Source organism: Rhinolophus sinicus, chromosome 3, assembly GCF_057876585.1.
Source record: "Rhinolophus sinicus isolate RSI-liver-muscle chromosome 3, RSI-T2T, whole genome shotgun sequence".
Classification (NCBI taxonomy): domain Eukaryota; kingdom Metazoa; phylum Chordata; class Mammalia; order Chiroptera; family Rhinolophidae; genus Rhinolophus; species Rhinolophus sinicus.
The window spans coordinates 51435259-51449430 of NC_142503.1; the positions used below are offsets into that span (position 1 = coordinate 51435259).

A 14172-nucleotide genomic window follows, 5' to 3' on the forward strand; every position below is an offset into this window, starting at 1 on the left:
ATCCTAGATGAAACTAATTTTTTATGCTAGAAATCGTGAAGAGTATAGTTAGACCAGGGTAGGCCATAAAACATAAAACAACAGCAGTAGCTGGAAGCTACAATCATTACAATAAAAAAAATTTTTTTAATTTAAAAAAAAAAAAAGGTCTGTGGGCATGTGCTGGAGGAAACTGCTTCATGCGATGTGTGGGCAATTGTTGGTGGTACGTGGGGGGTCCATGGACCAGGAGAAGACCAGGAGAGGAGGGAGGGCGTCGGAGCCTGCTGCTATAGGATCCTCGTTCTGCGTTCATCCCCTGAAGACTCCCCCAACACACACACACACACACACACACACGCACGCACGCATGCACGCACGCACACACACATGGACACAACTAATCCCCTAAACTCGGTCACATATTTAAATATTTCACTTTAGATTGAAATTAATTTCAATGAAGTACATTTAAAAATTCAGTTCCTCCATTGCATTAGCCACAATTCAAGAGCTCACTAGCCATAGGTGTCTAGTACATTTCCATCACCACAGAAAGGTCTATCAGCAACCTAAGCAAATTCCACGGTGCTTCTTACTCAGGACGCTGCTTACTAGCCCTGCCTCACAGGGCTCGTCTTTTCCTGGTGGGAGTTAGTCACACACAATATTAATAGAAACTCACTTCTGATTCCCTCCCTTACCTTCACCTTCGCAGAAAGAGGAAATCAAGCTGGGGAGGGTGGGGAAGGCGGGGGGGGGAGAGAAAATACACAATTTCAAGAACTGAAATTATTTTCACCAACATGAGAGTTAGAGAAAGAACAGATGGCACTTTTTAAAAAATGAAAATCTGGGATCAAAGAGAAGGAAAGAGCCAAGCATGAGTCTCAGGGATGTTGTTGATTTTTCCTGACCACCCCGGCCAACTCGTTGTTGTTTCTGTGAAATACACAAATGTTCGGAATTTCAAGATTTGGGTTGCACAGAGATCTCTTACTTTTACATCCAATGGAAAAGAAGATGCTTGCTTTTACCCAAACTTCTTATGATTCTGTGACTTCCCATTCTGCCTGCCTGCTGGCTGTTTTGTGGATGAGGCAGAACAGATAAGCTTTGACCTTGGAGCTGCTCCCTGGGATTTTCTGCAGATGGTTCTCAATAATAAGGTGTTTGCTCATTTGTTTCTAGATTCTTTTATTTCAAAATAAAAGTGCAGCCAAATTGACCCATGGGGCGAAAACAGATTAGGTAGAAAATAGCATCTCTTTAGGTTTCTTACTCTAATGCACTCTGATTCCACCCGTAAAATTGTCCCACCAGGACACTGGCAATAACAGAACAGGGCAGGCCAAGGGGAGGTCAAGTGGGGACCTTAGTTCTGGGCAGGCACATGTGTGGGCCAGCAAAGTCAGCTGAGGCTGAGAGGACAGGCAAGGGCCATGGGTTTGGAGGGAGAGGCCAGGATCCAGAGTCCATAGGTCAGTGAGAGGGCAAGCCCTAGCTGTTCCACGGTGCCTCAGAGCCAGGCTCAGGCCATTTCCCCACCCATCTGGTAGGCGTGGCCTCGAGCCCATAGGGGTATCTGGGTGCAGGTCCCGGGCCTGATTGAGGCAGAGAAAGAGATGGAATCCTAGATACTGGAGCTGAAGGAACTTTTAGGACCCTTTCCTGGTGTCCACCAAAGAGCCTAAAGGTAAGAGGCACCTTGTCTGCTTGTTAAGCACAGAGCCCTGGGATCTGAACCACACCTCCTGAAGCTTGGTCATCAAGTATCTGATAAGCATCTCAGGTGATCCTGATCTCAGAAAGTCTGGGAAACATCTGTCCAGTGGTTTTTCAGGCTGGGCTCCATAGAGCCCTGAGATCTCAGTGCTTCTATAGAGCCACAGAAGTTTGCAGTAGAATGAGAGGGAAGGATTGAGTGTATGAACCTCGAGCCCCACCCTCCACCTCGCTACACTCTGGTAATGGTGAATAATAGTAGCAAATGCTTGTCAAACCCTTCTATACTGAATGCTATTCCTGTATTATCTTATTAATCCTTACAATAACTACAAAGTAGGCATTATTATAATCCCTATTTTATGGATTAAAAAACTAAGGCTTGGCAGATCCAAGGAAGTTGTCCAAGGTCACACAACTAGTAAGTGGCACAGTTGGCATTTGAATGATAAAACTTTTTACCATTGTGTTATCATACCAACCTTGAAGAAGCTCCACTCGTATTTGTTTTATGTGTTGTTGGGCCCCGTATAGTATTTAGTCTATAAAATCAGTTCTACTGTCAATACGGATGTGAAAACACATATCTAGTCTGATCCTTTCCTTTCATACAAGGAGAATCAAAGGCCCGGAGGGGTGACCTTGTAGTTACAAGGACACAAAATGGACACACAAAGTTTGGTAATCTGGCCTGAATAAGGCTGATGGCTTCCCCAAGAGGCAGACCCTGAACTCAGCTGTGCCCCGAGCCAGCAGTGTGCCCTGGGCCAACCCGGTCCGTGACCTTTCCACCTGCAGACTAGGCCACCGCCTGATTTTCTAAGGCTGGAGGACACCATCTGCTAAGACAGAGTTATGGCTCCTGCTGAGGGCTGGATTGGGTGTGAGGGACATTTAGCCAAAGGGAAAACAAAGGTCACAGTTTATTGTAAGTAAATTTCTTATCTTGTTACATGGGACCATGACTCCTTTGTTAGCCTGGCTTGGGTCCTTACAACTGCCACTGAATCTGATCCTCTTTCATTCCTGTTTTAATTAATGTCCATGTGGCTTGGGGCTTCCCGAAAGGATGAAATATTGTCTTTGGACGTGGCTGTATTTCAGGTGCTGGTGACTTATTTCTTCTTCCCTGGGACTGGTTCATCAATCACTTGGAGATGTTTTGCAGCCGAACGGCAAATGCCTCTCAGAACAGCAGCCTCCACCCTAGTCCCCAAGCCAAAGCCAGGCCATTAGGAAAGGGCTTGGGAAACAGCCAACCCCTGTCATCCCAAACCCAGCATCTGAGAAATGAATGTGCTACCTTTTGCTCCCCCTGGGGAATGGACACCCCACAAGATGCCTGTTGAGGCCTGCTCCTGAAACACCTGGGTGCCTGTCTGCCTAGCATCCCTCTGAGGGGGAGAAGAACGGTTTTAGAAGCTGCACACTCTCTGTTTGGGGACTTTGGCTGAGCCTCCAAGTTGATTTATTTGACTGATCATTCAAGACCCAGTGTTTTTTCCAGAGCTGCTGTCAAAACTATCTTTCCCTGTTGAGAAATCAATTTTCCTCATTTGGCTGAAATGGCTTTATAAAATGCATGTTTGAGAGGCCTTCATTCTGTGGAAGTCTTCTTGAATGATGTGCTTCCTGACACACGCTCTCTTTTAGAAGGGTTTAGATTAGATGAGCTCTTGACTCTGTTTATGGCCTCCTTGTCCTCTCAGGTCTCTAAAGAAGGTGGTTCCACCATGTAGCCTGTAAGCAGCGCTCCTCATTACCTAGCAGATGGATCACAGACAACTTCTGCTTACATTTTTCAAAGAGGGAATAGCCCTGATAGATCTTAGCAGAAAGTCCCACCCTAAGCAAATCTGACCAAAGAAATCTGACATTTGCAGCAACAGGGAACACTGCAAAGTCACATGTCCCAGGAAAGTCTGGGATGACTGATGAGTAGATAAAACGAGGGCAGGAGAACAGGGTGAATTGGGAAGGAAGCAGTTGTAGGAGAGGCAAACTTTTACCTATACCTTCTTGGGGATTTTTTTTTTTTTTTTTCTGTCTGGACTTGAGAATTAAACTGACATAAAGCAAATAGGAGAAAAGCATACAAATTTCATTAATACAAGTTTTCCGTGACATGGGAGCCTTCGTGAGTAAATGAAGACCTAAAGAAATGGTGACACCTACTTGCTTTTGTACTAGGTGAACAAAGACAAGCAATTGTGGAAAAGTGACTAAAATATGTGGGGAGGCAAAAGGAAGATCAAAATGACTTTAACAAAGTCTGTATAGAATTCCTCAGTCTCAACTTATCCTTGATGATAAGAATTTTACTTTTCTTCTGGTATTGGGAAGTCATCTTTCGTGTAGGAGTATCATCTCCAACTTTTAAGAAAAAGAAGGAAGATCAGATTGTTTTTCTTATATTTGCTGTTTTTCAAGTGCTTTTACCTCAGAATAGCCAACATGCCAGAGCTGCATATTTTGGGGTGGCATGCTCTTAAACTCCTTCACAATGCAGTATACAGGAAGGCAGTATGTGGTGGTAGTTAAGGGCACTTGGCATCTGACTAACGTGGTTTGGATCCTGGCTCTGACACTTACCAGCTATGTCTCTGCAAGCATGTTCTTTACTCTCTTCTTGGTGGCTTCATCTAAAAATAGAACTTACTTCATAAAGTTGTTAGAATTAAATGAGCCAATAGATGTAAAAACAACCCTGTGCCTGTCACATAGTAGGTGCTCAATAAATGTTATCTGTTTTTATTCACCCCTTCTTAGGAAATGATAGTGGAACCCCTGACAGGTGAGGTTTTGATTCATCCTTAACTGGGGTTTCTCAACCACTTGGGCTGCCATATGTCATGCAGGGTGTCATGCAGGGTCTCTGGTCTCACTCCCCACATAAGAATGCAGGACATGGTGAGGCCAAAAAGGAACACCCACGGAGCCATAGATAGGGGAGTCATATCACTATATTCTCCCTGGCGGCTGGGTTGGAGACACAGGAAGCAGGAGCCACACGATCTGCAACCTGCCGTCCACTTCTCTGCAATCCACAACCTGCACCGCTTGGTAGCTCAGCCACCATCTTCTTTCTAGCCCCCATTTTCTGCTAGCATAGCCACAGCAGTTGTATTAGTGGCCAATGTCTCACTGGTTACAGCTGACGGCCATTTACTACCTGAGCCAGCACGTTTCCACATGAGGCCGAGAGCCTGGAAACTGCACTCCTGGCTCTGTCCCCACACCATGTTTTTTAGGGAAATTGTCAAGTGGAGTGGACTACCCTAACCTGCCATAAGACATTGGGTTTAGCTTCCGAAAAGCAAGAAGGCTGGAAGGCAGGTGATTTACTCAGAGGTGAGGGGCTCCTCAGTCTTCTACCCACTTCATTCTGCCATTCCACAAGGGATTTTTCAGTTAATTAAAGGAGAGGAGAGACCAGTTACATTCAGCTCTGCCTTACAGAGGGATGACCTGTCAGTCTTTGCAAGCCCTGCCTTATCCCAGCACCCTCCTCCCTACCCTCCTCCACCCCTCTAGGCAGAACATGTGTGTCTCTTTTTCAGTCAAAAGGAAGATGGATGACTCTCAAATAAATATACAAATGGCAAGAATAATTAAATGTGGCAGTGTTTGAAGTAAAGCCCTGGCCTACTATTATCTTTCTACCCCACGGGTCTCTCATTCCTGGCCTGTGCAGAGTCCTTGAGCAGAAAGAAATAACAAACACTCTTGGCACTGGACTGGGAGATGCAGTCAACCATGTTTATGAACTGCAGGGAAAGTTCCCCAGCGAGAGCCTCAGGGGCTGTCCTAGGGATGGGTGCAGCTGTCTAATAAAAGACCATTTTCGTAATCAGTGTTCAGAGAAAACGTAGCATTTTCATTTATAGAAACAGTGAAGCCACCTGTTATTTAAAGTCGCCCTCCTCCTCTTCTTCCTCACCCCAGGGCTGAATCTTCCAGCTCACTCCCTCAGCCAGCTGTGTCTTGTCCAAGTTCCAATCTCCTCCCTCAGAAACATAAATCTCTCTGACTGTCCCCCCCATGTGCATTGCTTTTTATATTCTGTATGGAGTCTGGGATTATGGCCTCACCCACAAAAATAGCTTCATGCAGAGTGGTCAGCTGAGGAGGAACTAGGTGTACCCTATCAAGTGACGAGACAACAGAGGACGAATCTCCTTCAGAGTCCCAACTCACTGATTCACTCCCCACCGTTCCCACACAGCTCGGCTGAGTCAAGCACTGACAACTGAGAGGGCGGAGAGGCAAAAGGCAGAGAAGAAAATGCTGCTACAGAGACAGGAGCACAGGAACCCAGAGTAAAAGGAAGGGTCTCCGAGCAAACAGAAGGAAGAAAGCAAAACAAAAAGACAGATGCAACAAAACCTCTGTTAGCCAGCCGGCTTGAGGAGTGGGACATTTTGGTGGGTGCAAGTTTCTAGTTACCTGTGAACAGGGCCAAAATCTTTTTGCTTTAACCCTTAATTTAGAAAAGCTACCAATATAATGTTAGTTCACTTTCTTAGCTCCATTACAGATGGTGAATATGGGATCTTACAGATCTCAAAGGGCAGCAGTCTAGACATCAATACCAATTACACGATGGAGAGTCTGTGACAGGAAGTGCCCCAGCGTGGGTGAAATATATGCAGAACCCCTCTGCTTATTCTGAAAATGAAATCTCTGATATAAATTTGCTTTCTCTCCCCTGTTCTTGACTTAATTATGAATGGCTGAGAATTTTTGTTAAATTTTAATGCATAGTAAACCCCTCTTCATTTTTCAAATCTCCACTTAAATATCAGATCCTCTGGGAAACTTTTCTGATTACTCCTTCCTGTCTCCCATGAGGCCTTCCCTGTTCTCTCCCCTTTGCTTAGCATACTGTGTTTAATTAATTTGTTAACATGGAATACAGTGACCAGGTGACTAAGGGAAGGCTTCATCTACAACCCTGCTTGTTGCGAAACGTAACTCCAAGTCTTTGCCTTGGCATAGTAATAACTCCAATCACTTGTGAAATCCCAGAAGGCAGAAAACAAGTCCTGTTTTACTGTTAAACTATAGCTCAGAGGCCAGAAATAAGGTCAGGAAGGAGGGAGGAGAAAAAGGAGAAATTCTATAAAAAGATAAGAGGGGAAAGATAGAAAGCATTTATAGGCTTGGTGATTTCATCTTAATTCTGAGACATATTCCATGTCTTATTTCCCTCTGATCTGTAAAACAAAGTGCCTCCTACAATGTTTCTGAGTTCTGAAGCAACTCAGAAAGATGATATTTCTATCTACATAAGCCAATCCATTCTCTAAATGCACTGTATGGGGTGGGGTGGGAGTTTGGGGAAGAAAATCAGTGAGCAGGTATTGATAGCCAAACAGACAGAGTGTCAGCTATGGAAGTTGAACGGAAGGATAGATTGGGGACCAACCTAGAGAGAGATGGTCAACTCCACTCAACACTGGCTAAGTCTCTATTCTAGGGGCCATCATAGAAAGTCACCCAAATAGTCTTTGTTGGGCCACAACCTGTTGCTGAGAATGGAAAATCATTGGCCTTGTATCCAGTCACAGAGCCCTGGTGGTGCCTTGTCTCTGGGCTAAGAGAGAGTTGCCTGGCCTCTGGCCATTGGACCATTCACATGGGAGGCCCACGGAAGGAGCAGGCAGGGATGACATCTGGAGGATTAGCTCCATCTGCCCTGAGCCCAACGGTCACCTCTCATCCTTCCCTTCCCTGCCTGGTGCCTGCCCCCATTGAGCCCTGCAGCCTCACATCCGCTTGGCCATGACCTCAAGTCTATTTTAAGCCAGGGGCCTGTGATCCTTTCAGCAGCCCTCTGAGAAAGCTTACATGTTGCTCAAAAGCAAACCAACTAACAACCCTCTTACGCTATGTGTTTTATAGACAAGGGAATGCATGGTGAAGGCCCATCGTAGAGGTGGTAACACTGTCCCTTAGGATTCCCGTGTATGCCAACTTGGCTGACAACCTAGTTGATAACCTGCCCAGTTTGTTTACATGCCTCAACGGTGCGTGCAGAGCTTTACCACGTGATGAAGTGGGAAGTACAAGGGACATTTCCTCAGCATGTCCTGCTGCCTGTGGACTCCTGGAGGGCAGGCCCTGTTCTTCTTCTGTATCCTCAGTGTCTGGCTCAGAGCCTGACAGAGGTTAGGTGCTCAACAGATGCTCTCTGAATGAATACAATAATTCTATTTTCAGAATTCAATTATTCTGAGATGACTGGATCAACTCTGGCCCATTGTCTTTGCTTTTTATAGGGATGAGCTAATTGAATGTCCCCACAGTCCCCAGTAGCTCAGCTGTTACTCAGCTGCCACCACCTCAGGGGGAAGGCAGGCCGTTTCTCATACCAGCAAGTCAGAGCACACCAGGGTTCTGTCCCAGGCCCACTTGAACCTCATTTAATTCATTCCTGCCTCCCTATTTCTTGTCTTCCTCCCTCCTTCCCTCCCTCTGTCTCTTCTGGCAAGGTGACCATTCATCTCAGTTTACCCAAGTCTAAGCGGTTTCTCAGGATGCAGGACTTCCAATGCTGCAACCAGGGAAGTCCCAGCAAACCTGGGCAAGTTAGTCATTCTATTCCCTTTTCCTCTTCCAGGAATACTTAATGAACCATGACGTGGGCCCAGCCCTGAACTAGACCCTGGAGACATATCAGGAACAAGAGAAAGCTTCTACCCTCAGCCATTTCTCATTCTAATGAGATGGAGACACAGTAGGCACCCCAGAGAGGCACCTCAACTGGAAGGTAAGAGGGAGGGGAAGGTGAAATTAGGAAAGGCTTCCTTCAGGGTGTGACATCAAAGAGCATCAGGACCAGAAAATCTGATTCATCAAATGTACCCCGTTCTGGTCAGGGAGACTGAGGCAAGTATTGCCTTAAAGTTTGGGACGTTACTCTACATCAGTATCTACTTTCCCAGGTGCTATACTGTTCCTGTGGAATCAGAGATCGCCAGAGACTGACGATGTCATATGTGGTGCACCACTATTATACTGGGAAAGCACAGACCAGGCTATGTCAGGATGTGTTGGCTGGTTTTACCCAGGGTAACAGAGCTAATTACAGAGCCAAACTCCTTTTGCTCAGGAGTGAGGAAATGGTAATTGTATTTCCACCCCTTCTCATCAGCTTTAACCCTCCCTTCTGTACCCTACATCCCTCTTTCCCACATCCAAAACATAAATATAAGCAAGGATTTTGGCCAGGTCACAAGACAGGTGATCATTTAAATTCCTTTCTTATCACACCTCAAGCCTTGATTGCCACCACATCTAGAACACAGAGCCTGAGGAAGCTGGAGTTGGAGGCACTAGTGCTTTTGACAGGACTGCACAAAGAAGCCCAGGAGAAAGCAAAAGATAATGACCTCCTTTCTGTATTGAATATGTTATTCCTCCAGCAGAGGATCGTGGTCTCCCTCCCGGAGCTGCCCTTTAACGTTTCTCTTCTCTTTGGCTGAGTTTCTTTGCAATTTATTGTAGAACGTTTTCCAACCAGGTGTTTTCTCCTGGCGACCACCTCAATGTCAGTAGTCCGTTTTCATGGATTCAATCATTCATTAATTATTGATGATTATGGATTCAATAATTAATTAATTACTGATAATTCATTAATAGTAGGATGATTCATGGTATCATCCTACTACTATGAGGGAGGGAAAACCTTATACCAAAAGGGACAACACACATAGCTACTTTCTCTTTTTTAATATATTCAGTTATGACTGGAAATGGAGGAACAATAAAGGAAAAGCATATATTGAAATCATTAGGAAACAGGTTTAGCCACCAAGACTAAAGCATAAAAGGGTAGAATGAAGGCCCCCTTCACAACCCTGCGGGGGGGGGGGGGGTACTACATCAAGATTAAAGTGTGTTTGGATGAAAATAGCTCAAATTCGCTTTATGATGATGGCAACTTCAAGGAATTACTGATGATGCAGAAGAGGAGGAGGAAGATGCTGAACTGTAATGATATGATCTGAGGGTTTGACCAAGTGCCGTACGGGAATTGATTTGGTTCCTGAAACCTTTATACCGGGAATGCCCAACAGCTTCATAGCAATTGGCTTCCTGGATCGATCGGTAGCAGCTGCTTAAGCTGAAACCAGAAGGATTCTGGGGTTGCTTCAGAGTCATCTCCAATGATGCAGGAATCCTTAGACCAGATAGGGTGGGGAGCAAGTATTTTACATACTCACCATCTGCACAGCTTCAACAGTGGTTTATTTGCATCTCTCCTCATTCCACAAAAGTTGACTCACCTTAGCTATTTTATTTTGTATTGGGTTATTTATGACAGCGTCAACACTGGTTGATCACCTGTTATTGTTCTCCTGCTGTATGCCAGGCTCTCTAACCCTGAAGGAGGGCTAGGAAAGTAACCTTGTGTCCCAGCACCCACCCTTCTCCCAGCTTCCTGTGGGGGCACAGTCAGTTTTTCAGTAACAGCGCTGATGTCATGATGATTTCAAGTGATTTGGCCCCAAGACAACACCTACTCCCTGAACAATATCCATGAAAACCTAACACAGTAACTCGAGTGAGTCACATTTTCCCTGTGGATGTGATTTGCAGATGTGGAGATGGAACCTCACCAGGGCTGTCTTCTGAAATGGAACTTCCAGAAAGCAGCAAACAGACTGCAGAAACAGCCTTCTCAGAAAAAGAAAAGACTTCTAGACCAGCAAGAGCTCTGGTCACATGAATGCAAGAAGGTTTCCAAAGAAATCAAAATAATAGCTTAGAGAAGGAGCACGGTAAATTTCTTTAACGAAAAGATTTCAACTCCCAGTATACCCTATGAAAAAGAATAATTTTTATTTCTCAGACTATATTCAGAAATACTGGCCCATTTGATTCTCCTAGTAACCCATGGATATAGGCTATGGGTTTGGGCTGTGAAGATGTCATCCTGCATTTTCTAGTTGAGAGAAGGGAGGGAGAGTGTCAGTGGCTTGCGTCTCAGGGCACAGGCTTGGTGAATGATTGAGTCAGGACTCGGGTCTTCTGGTCAATCCTAGGACAGTGCTCTTTCCACTTCATCTTGCCTTTACAAACTGGAGGTAGCCCACCTAATTTAAGTAGCAATCCATTTATTTATCTATCAGAGAGAAATGTATCTTTAAAAAGCAAGAATGAGGATCAAAAATTGTCCCACACATGAAAAAATTTTTTCTTATATTTTATAATACATTCAAACATTTTTTTTTCAGGTGGAATAACTAAGGGGCAGAGGGAAATAGAGACAAAAAGAAGTGGAAAAAGTCACCCGGAGTGCCACATGTGCCCACGACTTATTGGAGTAACAACTTCATACTGTGGTTTTTTAGGATATAAAGATGTTTTCACAAATATAAGCAGAAATATGGTCAGTACTTCTCCTGCAATCTGGTGACATTTGGATAAAATTTGGGCCAGGAACTAGAGGTTTCTTAACCCTGGCTGAAAACTAGGGAAATAAATTCCTATGGTGCTATAATGTTTAACTTTCAGAACTAAGCTATTAGCCTGGCTTCAGCACTTTCTTTATAATAGTGCAGTATTATATGACTGAATTGCACATAGATTACAAAGAGTAAGAGAAAGCATGGCAAGAGAGAAAAGTCACAGCCATTTAACAGAACCACGTGGAAAGAAGTCTAAACTGGGGGTACCCCAGCCTCTCCCCAAACCAGCTGAATCAGAACTGCGAAGGGTGGGACCCGGGCAGCAGTACTGAAAGCCCTCAGGCGTTTCTAGGGTGTGGTCAATGTTAAGAACCCTGGTTTAAGAGATTTGTTCAAAAAGTCTGACTGAGGAGAAAGGAAGATGCACCTAAAGACCTGAAATGAGATTGCGGGGTGGCCATGCAACACCTTGTCCTGGAAAAGAGACTGAGAACCAAAGACAGAGGTGACTAAAGAGGACAGAATGCAGGACATGTGGTAGTTGAAGTTCACTCTTTGAACTTCTGACGGCCAAGGCACAGGGAAGAGTTGAGGGACTTCGCTGGTTTGGTGTGAAAACATCCCCACCCTTTGCCTTTATTAATCTTGATTCCCAATGAAATCTTTTGAGGGATGGGAGAAGGGTACTAAATCCCCCAACTCATTTGGTTTGGGCCTCGCTCTGCCTCCCATAGCAGCAGCGTGAGAGGACTTCTCACTTGCCCTTATGTCAAACTCCTCAGGCTGCCCCCTTCTTAAGAAGGAAAATGCCCGGACAGTGGATAGCACAGCCATACAGAAAGCCATCCCAGTCACCCGCGGAGATGACAGGACAGGCTAGGACAGCAGAAAGTTGGGAATGGCACATCAGTGAGGGGCTCTGAGACAACATGTGATGAGAATGGAAAAACAAAGGAAAATCACCCTTCCAAAGTTCTTCTGAGACTACGTCAGGATGAGGACTTTTTCCTTTTGTAAATGATCTGAATGAAGCTGTGAGCATTCATTTTAGGTCAATGTCAATATCAACGTCATGTCACCCGATCTTGCTACCCCCCCTCAGGACTCCTTGGCATCACTGCCCTCCCCAGTCTCTGTTAGAGTAGCAGCTCCCAGAGGGGCTGCTTCTCACTGAGCTTTGTATCCTGTACAATGTACAGTTTAGCACCTACCCGCATGTAGTAGAAACTAAGTGTTGGTGGCATCAGTGATTAGAATGAGATGGATGTTGTGGGGACTTTATGGGTTAAATTCCCTGCCTTCCCCAGAAAAGCAGGTCCAGTGTCCTGTTGCTGAGGGTAAACAGGAAAGCCCTCGGCGAACACCTGGTCCAGGGAGGCACCTCCACTCTCCTTCCAAGCTCGTTAATATGGGGGCAGAGAAGAGAAGATGCAACTAGAGATGATTTGGAGGTGACATTTAAGATCATTTTACTTGGGGACACTGGGGCAGGAGGGCTTAGGGCAGAAGGAGGACAAATGGTCTTATCTCACCCATCAGGGCAGGGCCAACACTTCAGGGTCAGCGGAGGGACCACAGCACCAGGTGTCACTGCTTTCCAGAAAACGTAGCTTGTAATCAAGTGTGATTTTATGATGCTGGAGGCCTTTCTGGAAAGCCTGACCCACTCTGAAACTGAATGCCCAAGTGGGCTTGAGGACTGGATATTTCTACTGGTGAGAAAACTCTTACTTCCTCCAAAACAGTAGGTCTTAAGTAAGTTTTTGGAGCCCCACTGAAACCTTGGAAAATTTGCCACCTTCTGAATAAAGCATCCTGCAATTAGGAAACAAGTATTTGGAAGCTTACATCTCCATGGTTTAGTCTTTTTTTTTTTTTTTTTGTCCATAGTGTATCAAAAGTTTCCAGTCTGAGTCTCCCGTGCTCTGATGTAATGGATTAATCACATTCTGAGGTAGAACTTGGAGCCTGGCTTAGTATGAGCCGTCAGGGAGAGGATGCAGATAGATTGGTAAGGACAATTACAGAGATAGGTCAGGGCGTCAGAGGCATTGGCTGCGATTGCTGGTGATTAGGTTACCATCAGTTGGGCAAAGTGGATTAGTGTTGGCTGAATGGGCTCACTTGGACAAAGGGAAATAAAGGATTACTTTAATCAAGACAAAGCCACATCTCCCAGCCAGGCAGCCCTCGTCAGAGCCTAAGAATGTCTGTTCTGAGACCCTAAGTCCTGGCTCTGGTAGATGGGACTGCACCTGCATTGGATGGAAATAAGGTCAGAAAATATAGGCCTAGGAGGAGAAAATCTAGGTCAACTTCTGTTTCTTCCTGAAGATACCAGTTTTGTGACATGAAATGTACTTCCCATTTGATCCAGATAAGTACTCACCCCACTTTATGAATGTAGGCACTTTCAAGCAAGTCAAGTGGCCGCCAAAATCTATATGTGTATATGGTTAGTCCAAGAGTTTGGACTATATATGGATTGACCATGGCTTCTTAATTCTCTGTCATCTCTGGCTGATTGGCCCTTGCCTTTCAACAATGTTGAGTAAAGATGAGGGCAGGGTCCACAGTGTATGATTCTCCTGCTATGTTCCTCCCTCCTGTGCCTTCTGGAAAGGAGGACGTGGTCTGAGGTTTCCTGGGTGTTTCTTTGATGGAAGCGCTCAGACCTTTAAGAATCAATCAATACTATTTATTCCTACTGGCTGGGGAAATCTCAGAGGGCAAACGGAGCTCTGTATTTAAGAGGAGGTAGGATTTGGCCAAAGTTCCTCAAATCTGATTGCAACTTAGAGTTGAATTGGGGGTGGGGGCGGGGTCAGGGGTTAAAAATATTAATGCCTAGGCTCTACCCAGATAGTTCTCATTTAGTTGCCTGGGTAAGGCTCAGGCATCAATATTATTTCTAAAAGCTCAAGTGATATATTGTGTGGTCAGGATTGAGAACCCCCGATTTCAGGTCCTCAGCTGAAAGGAAATTTGTAGGTATGTGTATGTTTCCTATCTTGCTAATTAGATGATAAACTAGAAAGCAATGACAGTGTCC

General features: G+C 45.1%; 1 long non-coding RNA gene across 1 annotated transcript; it reads left to right on the forward strand.

Moving 5' to 3' along the window:
• Positions 1 to 8348: 8348 nt before the first annotated feature.
• LOC148758489 (uncharacterized) lies at positions 8349 to 13604 on the forward strand. Its single transcript, XR_016020542.1, has 3 exons — positions 8349 to 8476; positions 10309 to 10490; positions 10947 to 13604. It is a non-coding gene; the product is annotated as an uncharacterized LOC148758489 (long non-coding RNA).
• Positions 13605 to 14172: the final 568 nt, after the last annotated feature.